The sequence below is a fragment of the Euprymna scolopes genome, chromosome 20 (assembly GCF_053919585.1).
Source record: "Euprymna scolopes isolate OS-2025 chromosome 20, ASM5391958v1, whole genome shotgun sequence".
Lineage (NCBI taxonomy): Eukaryota > Metazoa > Mollusca > Cephalopoda > Sepiida > Sepiolidae > Euprymna > Euprymna scolopes.
The window spans coordinates 40138465-40154074 of NC_136501.1; the positions used below are offsets into that span (position 1 = coordinate 40138465).

The following is a 15610-nucleotide window of genomic DNA, read 5'->3' on the forward strand; positions in this document are numbered from 1 at the left end:
ATATTTAGAGCTTATATGTGATGTCGAGACGAAAGTAACCGAAACTACGCAAGTTTCAAGGGAGAATTTTCTGTCTCTATGTTGGCGAGGCCGCAATCCAGAAAACGTGTCAATAGTTCCGTCTCCACTTGGAGAGAGCGTGTACAATCTAGCAAGCCGTGGCGAAATCAATCTATGTGTCTCTTTATCTGCCCGTCTTTCTCTCGTATGCGTATAAAATTAACCTGCCTTTCTGATCATTTCTGTGGCTATGCTCTTTGTAAGAACGTTTTATTAAAACTAATCCTCGCCATTAAAGTGATTGTATCAACTGACAAGGAGGAACATCGGTTCTTGACGATAAAATGGATGTATAATAATTTATACATGTCTTGGTAAATAACAAGGCCGATAGCCATTAGTCGCGTGCTCTCGTGTAATGAATGAATGCGTGAATATATGATTGACATGAAATTCTTAAAGATAAACTAAAATGACCTAAAAATGGCCTGAAATGACTTAAATAAATAAAAAGTAAATGACTTTGAATGACTTTAATGAACCTAAAGATGAATTGAATGACCTTAAGAATGACTTAAATGCTTAAAAAATAACTGGAATCCTTCAAAACAACTTGGATCATCTGGAAAATTACTTGAATGGCTTTGAGACTGACTGGTTGTAAAGGGTGTGATCATTTTACATTAAATTAATACAGAAAAGTGATCCCCCACTTTATATCACAATAAGTACAGCATGTAGTAAGAACAGATACTACACTTTGATCTTGGGCAAAAGGCCAAGACAAGGGTATTTATTTGCTCCCCCACCGAGCAAATTAGGCACAAGGCCGATTTTTAATGTGAGGAGTGAAGGGGAAATGGGGACCAACTCCCCGGGAAGTAGAGGAGCTGGATAGTGACCATTGGTATGAAGGGTTGCCCCTACATTGATCAAGGTCTTACATGTGGGGTTAGTATTTATTTGCTCCCCCCCACCGAGCAAATTAGGCACAAGGCCAATTTTAATGTGAGGAGTGAAGGGGAAATGGGGACCAACTCCCCGGGGAGTAGAGAAGCTGGATAGTGACAATTGGTATGAAGGGTTGCCCCTACATTGACCAAGGTCTTATATGTGAGGCAGCCCCCACATATTGTCTTTGCTTGCAGTATCTGCCGGAACAGATACTACACCTGGATCTTGGCCAATAGGCAAAGAAAAGCGGTATTTATTTGCTCCCCCACCGAGAAAATTAGATACAAGGCCGATTTTTAATGTGAGGAGTGAAGTGGAAATGGGGACCAACTCCCCGGGGAGTAGGGGAGATGGATAGTGACAATTGGTATGAAGGGTTGCCCCTACATTCACCAGGGTCTTATATGTGAGGCTGCCTCCACATATGGTCTTTGCTTGCAGTATCTGCCGGAACAGATGGTATTTATTTGCTCTCCCACCGAGCAAATTAGGCACAAGGCCAATTTCTAATGTGAGGAGTGAAGGGAGGGGGAAGGGAAAAGGGGACCAGCTCCCGAGAGGTGGGAAATGGGAGCTGGTTAAAGGTCAGGCATGTGGGGTTGCCCCCACATCTGGTCTTTGCTAGTCATAGCTAGTCATAGCTAGTCATAGCTTGCAGTATCTGCCGGAACAGATACTACACTTGGATCTTGGTCAAGAAAAACTTTAAAAGCTAAGAACAGCATCTATTAACAACAGACCTTTGATCTTAACCAAAAAAAAACAAGCACAAAAGTGTTACCGACCGACCGACTGACAGAGTGACTTATAGAGTCGCTTGCACGCGACTAAAAATGCATGACACTTTGAATAATTGAACAGATTAAAATTTACGTAGGTATAAAAATACGGGAGAAAATACAATAAAAGTTTGATTTTAGGAATGGAAAATGGGTAAAACAGGCATCTTGTGGCGTTGCAGATGGAACAGATTCGATAAAATCATAGAAGATAACTGTCATTAAAGAGGATCGGGGTAAGTGTGTAAAATAGCTGTGACTAAAAATTCCTGAAAACTCTCAAATCGAGCTTTTGTTGTTGTCGTTGTTCTTCGTCTTCTTCTTCCTCTTCCTCCTCCTCCTCCTCGTCTAAATCCCAAGATATCGCAGTTGTAGTATGTATGATTGGTGTTATACCAAGTAGGCTGGAAGGACATTAATAATAATAAAAAAAATAATAAGGAATAGCCTTGATCTTTGAAGCTTCTGGATTGGAGCTTGGATTGAGGAAGAGTTATCTGAAGATCAATCCTATTTCATTTCAGGGAAACCTTATCAAACGAAATCAGGATTATTATTATTATTATTATTATTATTATTATTATTATTATTATTATTATTATTATTATTATTATTATTATTATTTGCACATTAAAAGTCTTCACACGAGTAATTATTAGTGATTGCTCATTTAAAATAACTGATAGTGTTTTCTAAAAACTAGGTTAGAAAGAGTACGCAGCACTGTCCACTACTTTGGATACACATTGCAAATGATTTTTCATTATTGCAACAGCTGCGTATCATTGATTTTACATTGGCAAAGACCATTGTTTTTTCTCTGAGATTTGAATTGCAATTATTATTATTATTATTATTATTATTATTATTATTATTATTATTATTATTATTATTATTATTATTATTATTATTCATTCATTCTTCGTCTTCTTCTTAAATGTAATAATAATAATAATAATAATAATAATAATAATAATAATAATAATAATAATAATAATAATAATAATAATAATTTGTTTATTTAGTTCGGACGGACATTAACCCAATCTCAGTTAATATTACTAATAATACATGCACATTTCCGATACTAGTTTTGTTCACTCTCTTAATTTGTACTACTTTCTTCTCATCGTATATCTTCCTGCTGCATTCTATTCAGCACTCGCTATCTTTTCTAACACATTTGAGATTAAAATCCTTGTATCTCTTATATGTACTTATATTCCACGCTTATACCCTACTTAGTACTGTTATTGTTGTTGTTGTGGTTATTGTTGAGTATCAGTCATTCATTTTGTATAAATCAGGTAATAATTCGTTTCTCTGATATTTTTCTATATACAATTCTTTCTAGACAGACACCAGGTACTTAAGGGAGGGATCGCGCAAAGGTTGCCAGCATCTCTAACTGAACGTGTCGGAATTATCTTACCGACGAGTAAGGGGAGAAGAAAAGGCATTAAGGCTTGCAACAAAATGGTGTCGTTACTTACAAGCAATCTTTTCTTGCAACAGTAACAAACTTGTAATGCAAGCACATGTGTCTTCTGTCTGAAAACCAAACATTATCTACCAAAGAAAGACCGCGTGTAGCATATTTTATACACCCCAGTTCTCGTTTAGCGAGATTTAACGAGACTATCATGTCTTTATAAGACATCAAATTCGGCCACCTAGGATTTTATTACAGAAAAACGGTCCAACGTCGTCCACACATATGAGTGTCTTACAGCTCCTCCTACTCACCCTCGGTAAGTTTAACAATTCCAAGTTTTCACAAAATTTCTTCTGTGGAACGAACAAGATTCGAACTTAACAGATCTAGGCTATCAATCCGTGTCGTTAGCCAACATAACCATTCTGGCATTTCTCGTTTATTATTTTTATTATTTTATGTGTTGTTTATTTTATTCCTTATTTTATTTTTTATTCTTATTTTATGTATTTGTTTATTTGTTTATTCATTCATTCAGTCATTCAATTATTATTATTATTATTGGCTCACAAGGAGTTTTCACACATGTCTTCAGAGATCTTTTCCTGACAACATCCTATGATGTTCCTGGAAGCTGAGTGACAACAAGTCCCTCCAAGTTTAATAATAATAATAATAATAATAATAATAATAATAATAATAATTATAATAATTATAATGATGATAATAATAATAATAATAATTATAATGATGATAATAATAATAATAATAACAATAATAATAATAATAATTATTATTATTATTATTAATATTATTTTTATCATTATTATTATTCAATTAACCTCCCAATGTTGTGATGTTTTACACCGTTTTTTTCCTCAAGAGCGGGCACTTACACGAAAGCTAGCGAAGATAGTCAAAGAGTCAATTAGATGGAAAGCACCTGGTGTAAGAATTTAACTGAGCCAAACAGAACTGAATTCTGGAGTATGGTGATGTTGTATCTGATTCCCAAGGAGTTCAGCTTTTTCATAGGATAATCAGGATTGAGCCAAGCGCACCAATCATTATTGGCACGATGGAAGTTTTCTTATTTCACAATCTAGCAACCTCCAGCTTCAGTTTCTGATAGTTCCGTATTTTCTCATTCTTCTTACCTTTTAAGTTGATGCCGTTTGGGCAAGCCACATCAATAATTTGGCATTTATTGGTGTTTTTTTTCACAACTACAATATCTGGTTTCCAGTGAGTTCTATCTTGGTCATACAAATTCATGAAATCACGGATAATCTTAACGTCTCATTTTCCACTACCCCTTCTGGGTGATGTTGGTACCACATATCCGTCACTTGGCTTCCAAATTTTGGCACAAACTCCAGTGTACATTTGCACAAACTTTTAATGGTGACATTTGTATTCTTGTTGAGCAAGTATAGAACACGCACTTACACTGTGTGACACTGTTTCCAGAGATGTACAACACAACCTACACTCATCAGAACAGTTCTTCCCACAGCTGATTTTTTAATTTATTTTATTTGTATTTAATGCCTGTTTCTGAGAAGCAAATATAAGGTTTTCTGTTTCTCTTTTCAAGTAACCTTTTGACAGAAAATTTCACGTCTCCTAACATTTTTTTGCCTTAGTATCTTGCTCAAACTGACCATGAAGTTTCATTCTCACTGAGTCAAATTTTCAGCTTCGATTCTTTCCTTGTACTTCTGCGTATTTTCCAATGAACCTTTATCTAACTTTACCTGTTTCGCCGCTGCCGCAAGTAACACTTGATGGCTGCTAAGCCAAGTAGTGGTGAACACTTCTAAGCTCTAACCCAACACATTCTTCTATTTCAAACACATTCTTCAATCTCAACACATTCTTCAATCTCAAACACATTCTTCAATCTCAAATATATGGGTAGCAATTTTAAGTAAAATGTATACCAGGCTGATGAAGGCATGCATCGTAATTTGGGTACAATTTGGACGTCAGTAGAACCATATGTACTTGTGCGTTTTATATGGAACGTTTATAAAGATCTATCTATATTTCTCTCTCTCTCTATATATATATATATATATATATATATATATTCTTCCTCATTTCCTTCTTTAGATATACAGCCTGAACACGTTAGAATTTGGGTGAAGTGCTCCATACGTGACCAACAGTTTCGTATGTCTCTATCCAGCTTCTCCATTACAGCATGTGTCCATCCTACAAAAGCTGCGCTGTATCGGACTACAACCACCGCCCATGGATTAATGGCTGAGAACAGTTTCCTACCATTCAGTTTAGATTTCAGGAGCAGTTTAAGCCTCACCATATACACCTCTTTCGGCTTCTTTTATTTCATTGTGAAGCATGGTACTCGTACCTTTCTGCATCAGGATCTAATATTTTACTATTTGGCAAAACGATTCCATTCGGAGATTCCAAACTTTATATTTATGTCTTCACTCTACTGTTATACAGTTTGAACCAGCGAGTCAATTTCCCTTTCTGTTTTGGCAAAAACTCATATCGTCCAGTCCATAAATAACATGTGGCTGGTTTACGGTCCATTCTTCTCCAGTTGGTATCCCATCTTTGTCTCTCTTAGAACAGATACAGGGATTCTTTCGAAGTTATCGTATGTGAGGGATTTGTTTATTTTTATTTACGTATAAGTATGTTTAAATATGTGCATCATCATCGTCGTCGTCGAGGATACTTGGCATTTGTAACAGTCTCACCGTTTGAATTCATACTAAGGACATATAAACACATATGTATGTATGGGTTTATTTTTAGAAGTCGTCTTCGCTGTGTTAGAGAGAGCGACAGTAATCTCTTCTGATCTTTCATTTCTAATATTGATCTATTCGTTTTATTTTTGGATTCTGTTTGATTGGCTATTCACATCAATAGGGAATGGGTCCTTTGATTCTAGTTGTGATATTTTCCCAATAAACAGATATACAAAGAGACAAATATACATAAATATACTCACTTATTTTATTTTAAAGAAGCAAATAGATTCAATTGAAGAACTCACTAATAAGCGAAAGACTTGGAACAGTATTGTTATAAATAAATAATGTTGTAATTGAATCTGTGAAATCCAAAAGTTTCAGCCTTTTCAAATTAACCACAGTGTCTTATATATGCAAAATCGATAATTGCATCTGTATTTTACATTTTTCTACTTGTAAACACTAACATTCTCTTTTGAGATGAATGATTTGAATATGACTTGAAACCAGCGGATATGAGTGATTCATGTGTAATTCAAACATATGCATCTATATCTATTAATAACCGCTCCAGTAGATATCTTACTGTCAATGGAGTTCTCTACCTGTATAAAAGAAAAGCAGTCCTAAGATAGAGTACTAGGCAGGATCTGCTCAGAACCTCCTATCCAGTGTAGTGTCTGTTCTGATGCTGCCTTTAATTTTTTCTGTTCTCACTCAGTGGAAGAGAAGTCATTCATAACTGAGACAATCTGTATTTTTGTTCCTCTGCAGAGTGCCACTTTTGGGGGAGCTGGATTTTATCCACATTAAAAACCGACATTGTGTCTAACTCTGCCCTCGTGAGAAGGCAAATAAATAGAAACATATATAGATGTAAATTATAATCAATATTTATTTATATAATTAATGCTCTTGTTTCTGGTGACATTATTAGACTTTTGATACCCCCTTCTTTTCTCTGACTCCGGGTGAAAACACTCGACCACGTGAGAATATATATGGGGCGATCAAAAGCTCGTATTAAAAGATATGGCTAGAAAACGCAACCATTTGCGATTGTGAAGTGAAAAATACGACGCAACATTTTTTGTCTGCTCGATTGTTGCAGCTGTTAAGATCTTTGAGAGTACAATAGTACAATAGTATTGCAGGGGACTATGTAAAAAGAGGGAACATGTAGCATGATCATATTCTTCCAATACACGCAAAGAAGACCAATAAAAACAGAACGAAAACGTAGTCATATTCTAGCAAAGTTCGTTTTCCATTATTTCCCGAGGAATAATGATAGTGGTATCTGTATGTAACGAGTCTGTTGTGTAAGCATCTATATGACATGTATATATAGCTGTATCTGAATGTCTGTATGTATCGATGGTCGTCTAAAAATATCTCTTAATGTGCATGTGTATATGTGTGTATGTGTATGTGTGTATGTGTGTGTGTCTGTGTGAAGACACTTGAAACAAACAGTTAACAAAATGCGTGTTAAAGAAAACATTTATTTTATGTCTGAATTTTTTGCCATGATTATTGTTTATTCGTATTATTTGGATTCATCGGACTAATGTTATGATCTTGACTAGCATCTTCTCAACGTTTCGGTCGATTTAACCTCCGACTTCAGGTGTACCTTGTTGAACTAGAAAATGTTTCTGTCGAACTTGGGAATTTGGATAAAATTTCGAACGCAACCCTTTACTTACTACACAGAGGTAGCATGCTCTTGTTCTGCCAGCGATGATTGGATAGAAATCTTAAGTAATTCGCAGTTGTATCTTTTATTCGTCAACACTGAGAATCGAACGTTTATCAAGAGAGGATAGACGTTTTAAAAGAAACACTCTCCCGAAACAAATATCCAGAGAGCATGACATATACTCCAAGAAATCTCGACCAGACACCAAAGGGCACCACTCAGAAACTGATCACAATCTGTATACCATACATGAAGGAACTGTCTAAAAAACTTCAACGGATATATAATCCATATAACATCAGGACAATATTTAGGAGCGATTCAACTTCAATTGTATATATGAGAGCCCATAAAAATATGAAAAACTATACAAAGGTGAGACATGTCGACCACTAAACGAAACATCGAAAAAGAAGAGATGGAAAAATTGGCTATGGCTGACCGGGTTTTGGAGGCGTATGCTGAGCAAAAAAAAAGACGTTAATTTTTTTAAACTTTGAGCCCTTAAAGTTTATAGTTTTGGGCTCAAATCAAGTTATTAAGTTAGATCCATGTCCAAGAAAATTATACTTAAACTTTCAAGTGTTTAGACCCAAAATTGTGGGAGGAGTTTAGTAGAGTTCTCAAAGGTCAAATCGTTGAACTTTGGCCCCTTAACAGCCAAACTTCTGGCCGAAAACGGATCACAAGGATTTTTCCAAATCTCAGTACCCTGTATATCAAATTTCGAGTCTGTAGACTAAGAATTGACAGAGTTATTATTTAGGGAAATGTACACCAACAGGCACACAGATACACTGACAGACACTTTCACTTGTAAAAGTTATATTCTTCTCAAGGTTGACGTTTCAATTCTCGTCAGCCATGAATGGATACTTAGAATCACATCATGGCTGGCGGAACAAGGGCATGCTACCACCGTGAAATACAACTGCGAATTACTTAAGATCTCTATCCAGTCATAGCTGGCAGAACAAGATCATGCTACCTCTGTGTAGTAAATAAAGGGTGCCGTTCGAAATTCCGCCAAAATGTCCGAGTTCGACAGAAACATTTTCGAGTTCGACAAGATACACCTGAAGAATATCGGAGGATATATCCACCGAATGGTTGTGAAAATGCCACTGAAGCTGAGAACAATAGTTCGATGAATCAAAATAATACAGACATCCATTTTAAAATGATAGATACAGTTCTGTAAAAAAACGTAAATATATACGTTGCGCTGGGAGATACTGTGTGTTTACTGGTTCTCTTTTCGCGGATCCGTGAAAGGCTGTAATGCAGTGTTTTTTTTCCGAAGTCGACAAGTTGTATTTTACATATAATACTTTATTTCTCACAGATGTTGTCTTCTGTCGGAGCTGCAACCGCTTTTCTGGATTTTACATCCTGCTATGTACACTCGAATATGCTTCCGTGGAGGTAGAGGGGACACCTAATCGCTGAGCTAGTAAATCTGCCTGACCTCTCTTTGTCTTCTTTCTGATTGACTCATCTATTACATGCATATATAAAGTAACCTCGTCTTTGTTAGTTACGCGTTTTTACGTAAGCCTTGCACCAAAGCTTGGTATTATTCTAAATTCGGTTATTCTTTTTGTTTAATCTAAATATTATTGGTTATGATAAACTATCATTTTATTTGTTTTTAAACCAAACTTCCAAAAGTTGCCATTATACATATCTATTTGTAAATATGTTATTCTTTAACTAATTCTCCTTAATATATTACTTTTCCTATTATAAATACCCATTTCAAAACAATTTCTTTGCTGTCAAAATAGTCTACTTCAATAGCAACACTTAAACACCTTTCAGTTTCATTTCTTTAGGTCATCCGGCGCTTTCCGGGAATACCATATTAATTAAAAGCTTTAATAATTGCAGCACATAATAAATAAATAAAATGAAAAGAAATAAAATTAACATGTATTTTTTGTTCCATAATCAGAGGCGAACCTGAATCAAAAAGGTCAATTGTCAAGGATCCTCAAAGCTGAAATAAAGAAACCACGTTATTTCCTGGTGAAGTTTATCCCTGTCATGGCTGGCGGGGTTTCAAGGAGGAAGGACGCGCATGTATAGCTTCTTTTTCCAGTAAATGACGAGTGCTCACACTGTAATTATCTACAAATATTTCTACCTTTTACGCATACTACAAATATAAAATACGTTTCTCTGTTATTAAACATGGAACATTGGCGTCCGAGTAGTTTTGTGTTATAGTATATACAGACGATACGCAAATTGGATTGGATCAAAAACGGGCTTATCAATGTTTTATACACATTCGATGAAGTAAAATGAAACACTTGAGCTAATCTTATAATTTCCATATGTTGGATAACAAATCAGGCATGTCAAACAAACAATAAGAGAATCGTCCTGGTTATTGAACTGGAATGATACAATGATCGCTGAATGAGAGATTGTCTGACGAACACACCAAATCAAAATAATTAACAAAGAATATTATCTTTTCATGAGTTGAAAATCACTGGACAAAAAATCACAAAGAACTAATTAAAATAGAGAACTTGGACGAATGTGTGAGGGCGTGTTTTTGGAACTAAACATTACATAGTCGCATTTCAAACGATGTAGTCAAGATCCGGCATCCTCACTCTGTCGCATACCGAGATGTACAAAACTAATTGATTTTATGAACCAATGTCGAGATAAACAGAGAGCATATACATCACCTGAAATTCTATAATATTCACCCATTTAATACTTATTAAGATCATCTTCGATTAACTTTGATGATCTAGCGGGAACGCGTGTGTCAACGTGATTATGAAGTATTTTCTCTGAATGCTTGATAAAAATAGGTATGAAATGTATTAAATAAAGAAAGAAAATAAATATAATAAAAGAAAATAAGGAAACAAAACACTTTAAAACATATAACTCCATAAATGGATAAAAAACAAATTAAATAGACAATGAATAAAATGAGTGTGTCCGTTTGTATGTCTGTGTGTCTGTCTTTGTATAAATATATATTTGGCTATACATGAGTAATAATTTGTATATGTATTTAAAAAAAAAATACCAGAACTGTTGTATGTAAAAGCTCAACTGCTCTTCATATTTTATGACGGAGCATATATAAATAAACATATTGTAAATTCCACAGACTATAAGTCCTTATATATATTTTACTTAGTGAATTTAAAAATATAAACGCATAAAAATAAACAGAAAAATATACAAAAAAAATTAATAAATCAATAAAAAATTTAATAAATCACAACGAACTAATAAAAATAGAGAACTTATATTTATATATTAATTTATTTTAGTATTTCTGAGTTAATTATTTTTTATTTCTTTATTTCCTACAATGACGTCGTACATTGAAAGTATATTATTTAAACTAATGTATTACTAATTACACGAAACTACTCGGACGCCAATGTTCCATGGTTGTTAACAGAGAAAGGTATTTTATATTTGTAGATAGCTACAGTGTGGGCACTCGTCTTTTATCCGTATCATGACAAACGAACATGTACTACACTACTGCAAAAGTGGGAGGTTTTCAAAACTAGATGTACCATTACAATATGCAGACACTATACAACCCCCCCAAAGAAAAGGTAATGCATGGGCAGATGGTATTATGACGAGCGATTATATACTGTACTACGCACAAAAGACGGAAGTAATGTCTGAGAGGACGTTTTAATTAACATATACTACACTACTTGAAAAGTGACGGCAATGCGTGAAAATATAGTTTCCTTAAAACACATATACTACCCTATCCTTCTCTGAATTAAACATTTGTAGATAGTTCAGATATACAATAATATTAAAAGTAAGCGTATAGTTTCAGATACCAAAATCTACATTAGTAATACATTAGTTTAAATAATATACTTTCAATGTTCGATTGTACAAAATAAATAATATACTTTCAATCGTCGTTGTACAAAATAAAGAAATGCAAAACTCATTAACTCAGAAATATTAAAATAAATCAATCAATAAATAGCCTATTACTCAAAACAAATTAAAAAAAAGTCTAAATCCTTCGAAAGAAAAAGTAAAAATGTTTTCCCTTCTTATTAATAATCTGACATCATAGTTTTACTATTTACTCACTAGCAGATTTATTTCTGAGAATAATCTGTGGAGTTATCTGGAGTCTGAGTGACAACAAGTCTCCCCAGATAGTCAGTACTCCTCACCTTTTGTATAACCTTTGCAGATGAATTGCGTCATCGCGATAACCGCTTACCATTGATTTTTCGTTAGCAGTCCCAGTCCTATACGCATTCATCAAATGGAGGTCTGGGTAGTGCTTTTCTCTCTTCGGACCTTTTTCCTCCTGGATGCTACTTACTTATTTGATATGGTGCCAGTTTATGGTGATATATGCAAAATAGGGGAGAGGGGAGGGCGCAGAGATGGGAATTAAATTAAATTATACAGTTTCAGTTTTCAGGATTCTATGTGTTTTTCTTTGTGTTTTATATCTTAGCAGTTTCTGCATCTCCGGCTTGTGCATGTAGATCATGCATTATTATTATTATTATTATTATTATTATTATTATTATTATTATTATTATTATTATTATTATCATTATTATTATTATTGGAGATGTGCCAGCAGAAATCTGCGATCTATAGGTTCTTATACCTTCGTCTATTTAAACATGTCTGATTTTTACGCATATATATTTGACGCTGTTTATGTACGTTTTTCACAATGGGGAATTGCTTCAATCCACGAATGCTCATCGTCACGATATTCTCTTATATTAAAACATGCAGTATATTTAGTACTATTTATCAAGTCCTCACTTTGCAGGTATAGACGACCTGTCGCCTGGCCGGAAAGCTCTCTTCCTCTGCCCCGGGATAATGCGATGGATTTCCGAGTGTTATCCATTTACACGGTCTGTTGCCCTGTAAACTTTTACGCTTGCCTCGCTGTCGAACAATAAGTCATTTTGATGCCAAAGCCACTATAAGTTTGGCTGAGAGTCAACCGAATATCGGACGAAGTAACTGGAAGAAAAAGAGAATAGCGTTGGGACCAAGCGTGATGCAGAGGGTTAAAATTTTAAAAGGAATGTTTGTACGATAGTGAATCACATTTCCTTTTTGCATTCAATATATTGTGGATCATTTATACCAAATTAGAAAGACTAGGTTCTCGGAGTTGCCCGGGATAAAATACAAAATTATGATTTAATTTCATAACATATCTGTAAAAAATCTTGGGTTAGAGAATAAAAGATCAGTGCGTGTGGAATATTTTGTGCTTCTACAGAATTTGTACCGAAATAAATGGACTTTTGATGGCATAAGCCTAAAAAACATATAAAAGTTTAATTAGGTTAAGGTTATCATTAAACGACCCTGTTTGGTTAGAATTCTATAGATGTACTAAATAATTGGAATTCCGTTTTCTTGCTTTCCAGCTGACTACAATATGGTTGTCTTCAAGTATAACGTAAACAAGTTCTTGATGAGCCGTTCCATATAAGTTAACAAATTTACCGAATTTCCATTACTAATGATTACTATATTGCCCAATTTCTATTGTAACTCTTTAACCCTTATCCTCGAATGGCCTCTTGGCCTTGATAATGTGGTGATGCCTGTGTAAAAAAAAAAGAATATATTCTCCAGACTGGTTTATAAAAATGACTTTTATATTTTCTGGCCTAGTTATAAACATTTCATGTTTACAATAAAGCTTGCTATCATTCTAATTGTCAAATATTGGAATCGGTCGACGCTGGGTGACCTAATTGAAGTAAAAGTGGGCGATTGTTGATTGTGGTTGAAAGAGTGAAATATTTGCTGAGGAAAAACATGTACTAAGTAGATGTCGAGTCGTAATGTAAACCAGATTGGAATGTAGTTGCATAAGCAAAAGTTTATTTAGAATAAACAAATTCCTTTTAGATTTTACAAAAAAAAAAACAAAAAAAACAGCAACGTGATTAATTAGGTCAGAGAAAACAGAGAAAAATTTAAAATACATGTAGTCAGAGGGGCTCAGTCGGCTAGCAGATAGAGGGTGAGAGGAGCCACTTAGTTGTGGGTTTGGAATAGAGTTTGATCTCTGACTCCGCGGAAGCATCTATGGATCAAATAGCGACTATGCAAATAAAAGGAAAGAGCGTGCCAACTACGAGGAAAGTTGCAACGGGAAGAATTGTGATATATAAAATATGACCTGGTGGTTATGAGTTTTTTTGCAGGAAAAGTGTCTTCAATTTCAAGACAGCACATCAAAGCACTATTCAAGAAGGTATGTGTCCCTTTGTCTGACGTTGGACCAGACAAAGAAATTCGTCGTTTTGTTTAAAGAACTGCTTCGTATGTTATTATCCCGTCATGAACTGTGTTTATATGTATATACACCCACAGCGAACTTTAGATAGACTAGACGAAACAGTGTCGTTAGACGTATCAAGGAAATATGAACATTAGACGCACACGTATAAATATATACCCGGCAGCTATCCATCCACAACTTTATATAGCAGGATGTTTATGTTTTTAGTTTTTACTGAAAAATAAATTAATAGAAAAAGAATAATTTGTCCGTAAATAATGCTGGCGTCCGTAACACTGTAATAAAATTCAAATGACTGAAATAAAAATAAACAATGCTTCGGTACACTTTTTATAATAAGTTACAATAACGCAAAAAAACTAAAAGGAGACGAAAAGTCTAGCCTGTCATACTTTTCGCAACGTTGTGGGGCTGGGAGGACAAATATTACAAGCGCAGCGTCTATGACGAATGTTAGAAGTTGCATTGGGTTCGCTTTAGTGTACGTATCGTCAGTAACGGTTATGTTAGGCTAAAAAACCCAGTTCGGTTGAAATTGTGTAGAATTTATTTCGTACCTAAAAAAAATAAATGAAGTTTATTCTAGTTTCCGAATGTTATAATAAGCACTTATTGAAACCAAATTGTTAATATGTCTCGCTTAGCAATATCTCACCTAAGCTGTAAAAGGTATCTAGTTCTCACTTTATCTATAAAGATGACGGCAATTTTGTTTTCGGACAAGTTTTAGACATTTGGCGTTTAAAAGAAAGTTTGATATATTTATAAAGTAAATGCGGTTAAATTGTTTTTTTTTTATTGGTCTCGTTTGTTTGCTTAGTGAGAGATTATGTAATGTGAAAAAGATTAGTTACCCGTAAGGACGTTCCCAAGATATAACTTGAAAGACTACACTCGGAACAAAAGAGAAACTATCCAACTCAACGAAGTAAAAGTTATAGGCACATATAGAACGGTGGACAGTAGAAAACACTCAAAGAAGCAGTACATATGTTGGGCGACGGTTACCCGCAAAGCAGACGTTTAATAAAATATGGAAAACAATTAATCTCCTACATAAAATTTGATTGCAGGAATTCTCCTCTGAATTAAATATCGCAAGTTTGAAACAACATATACCACATACAAATTCATTATCTCTAGAATATTAGCAACTGCCTCATGTAAATTTAAAACGACATTTTAGATACATTTAGTCGTTATAATAAAATCCTATACTTCATCCTAGGAGCAACATCATCACAATAGCAACATCTTTAGACGAAGTAGTTCTTATTATTCTCTCTTAAGCTAAAGTCCTCACACCGCCCCTAGTCTTTACCGGAAAGAAATATACACATCATAATTATATTGTCGTGGCACCTCTGGATCATAAACTCATAGACATACAATTATCATCCTATTTCCCGAATCGAAAATAGTAATTTCCTCCTACTAAGATTCCGGTAATTCTCATTGATTGAGAGCTGAAAATCGTAAATTGCGCTTTACACACCTTATTACAAAAACGAACGCACTGACGTTTACAAATATGGTGCGCCTCTACGTGAAGCAATCGTTTTATAAATATTAAACCAAATACAAAAATATTAACCGTTCATAATTAGCAATTAACATATCAGCACGCAACTACCCCTATAAAATAAAACAATCCCTGTAACAAAAAAACATAACATTTAC

At 34.5% G+C, this 15610-nt stretch overlaps 1 pseudogene; it reads right to left on the bottom strand.

Annotated features, from left to right (window-relative positions):
• Positions 1–662: 662 nt before the first annotated feature.
• LOC145241854 (U2 spliceosomal RNA) lies at positions 663–791 on the bottom strand (annotated as a pseudogene).
• Between the last annotated feature and the right edge of the window lie 14819 nt (positions 792–15610).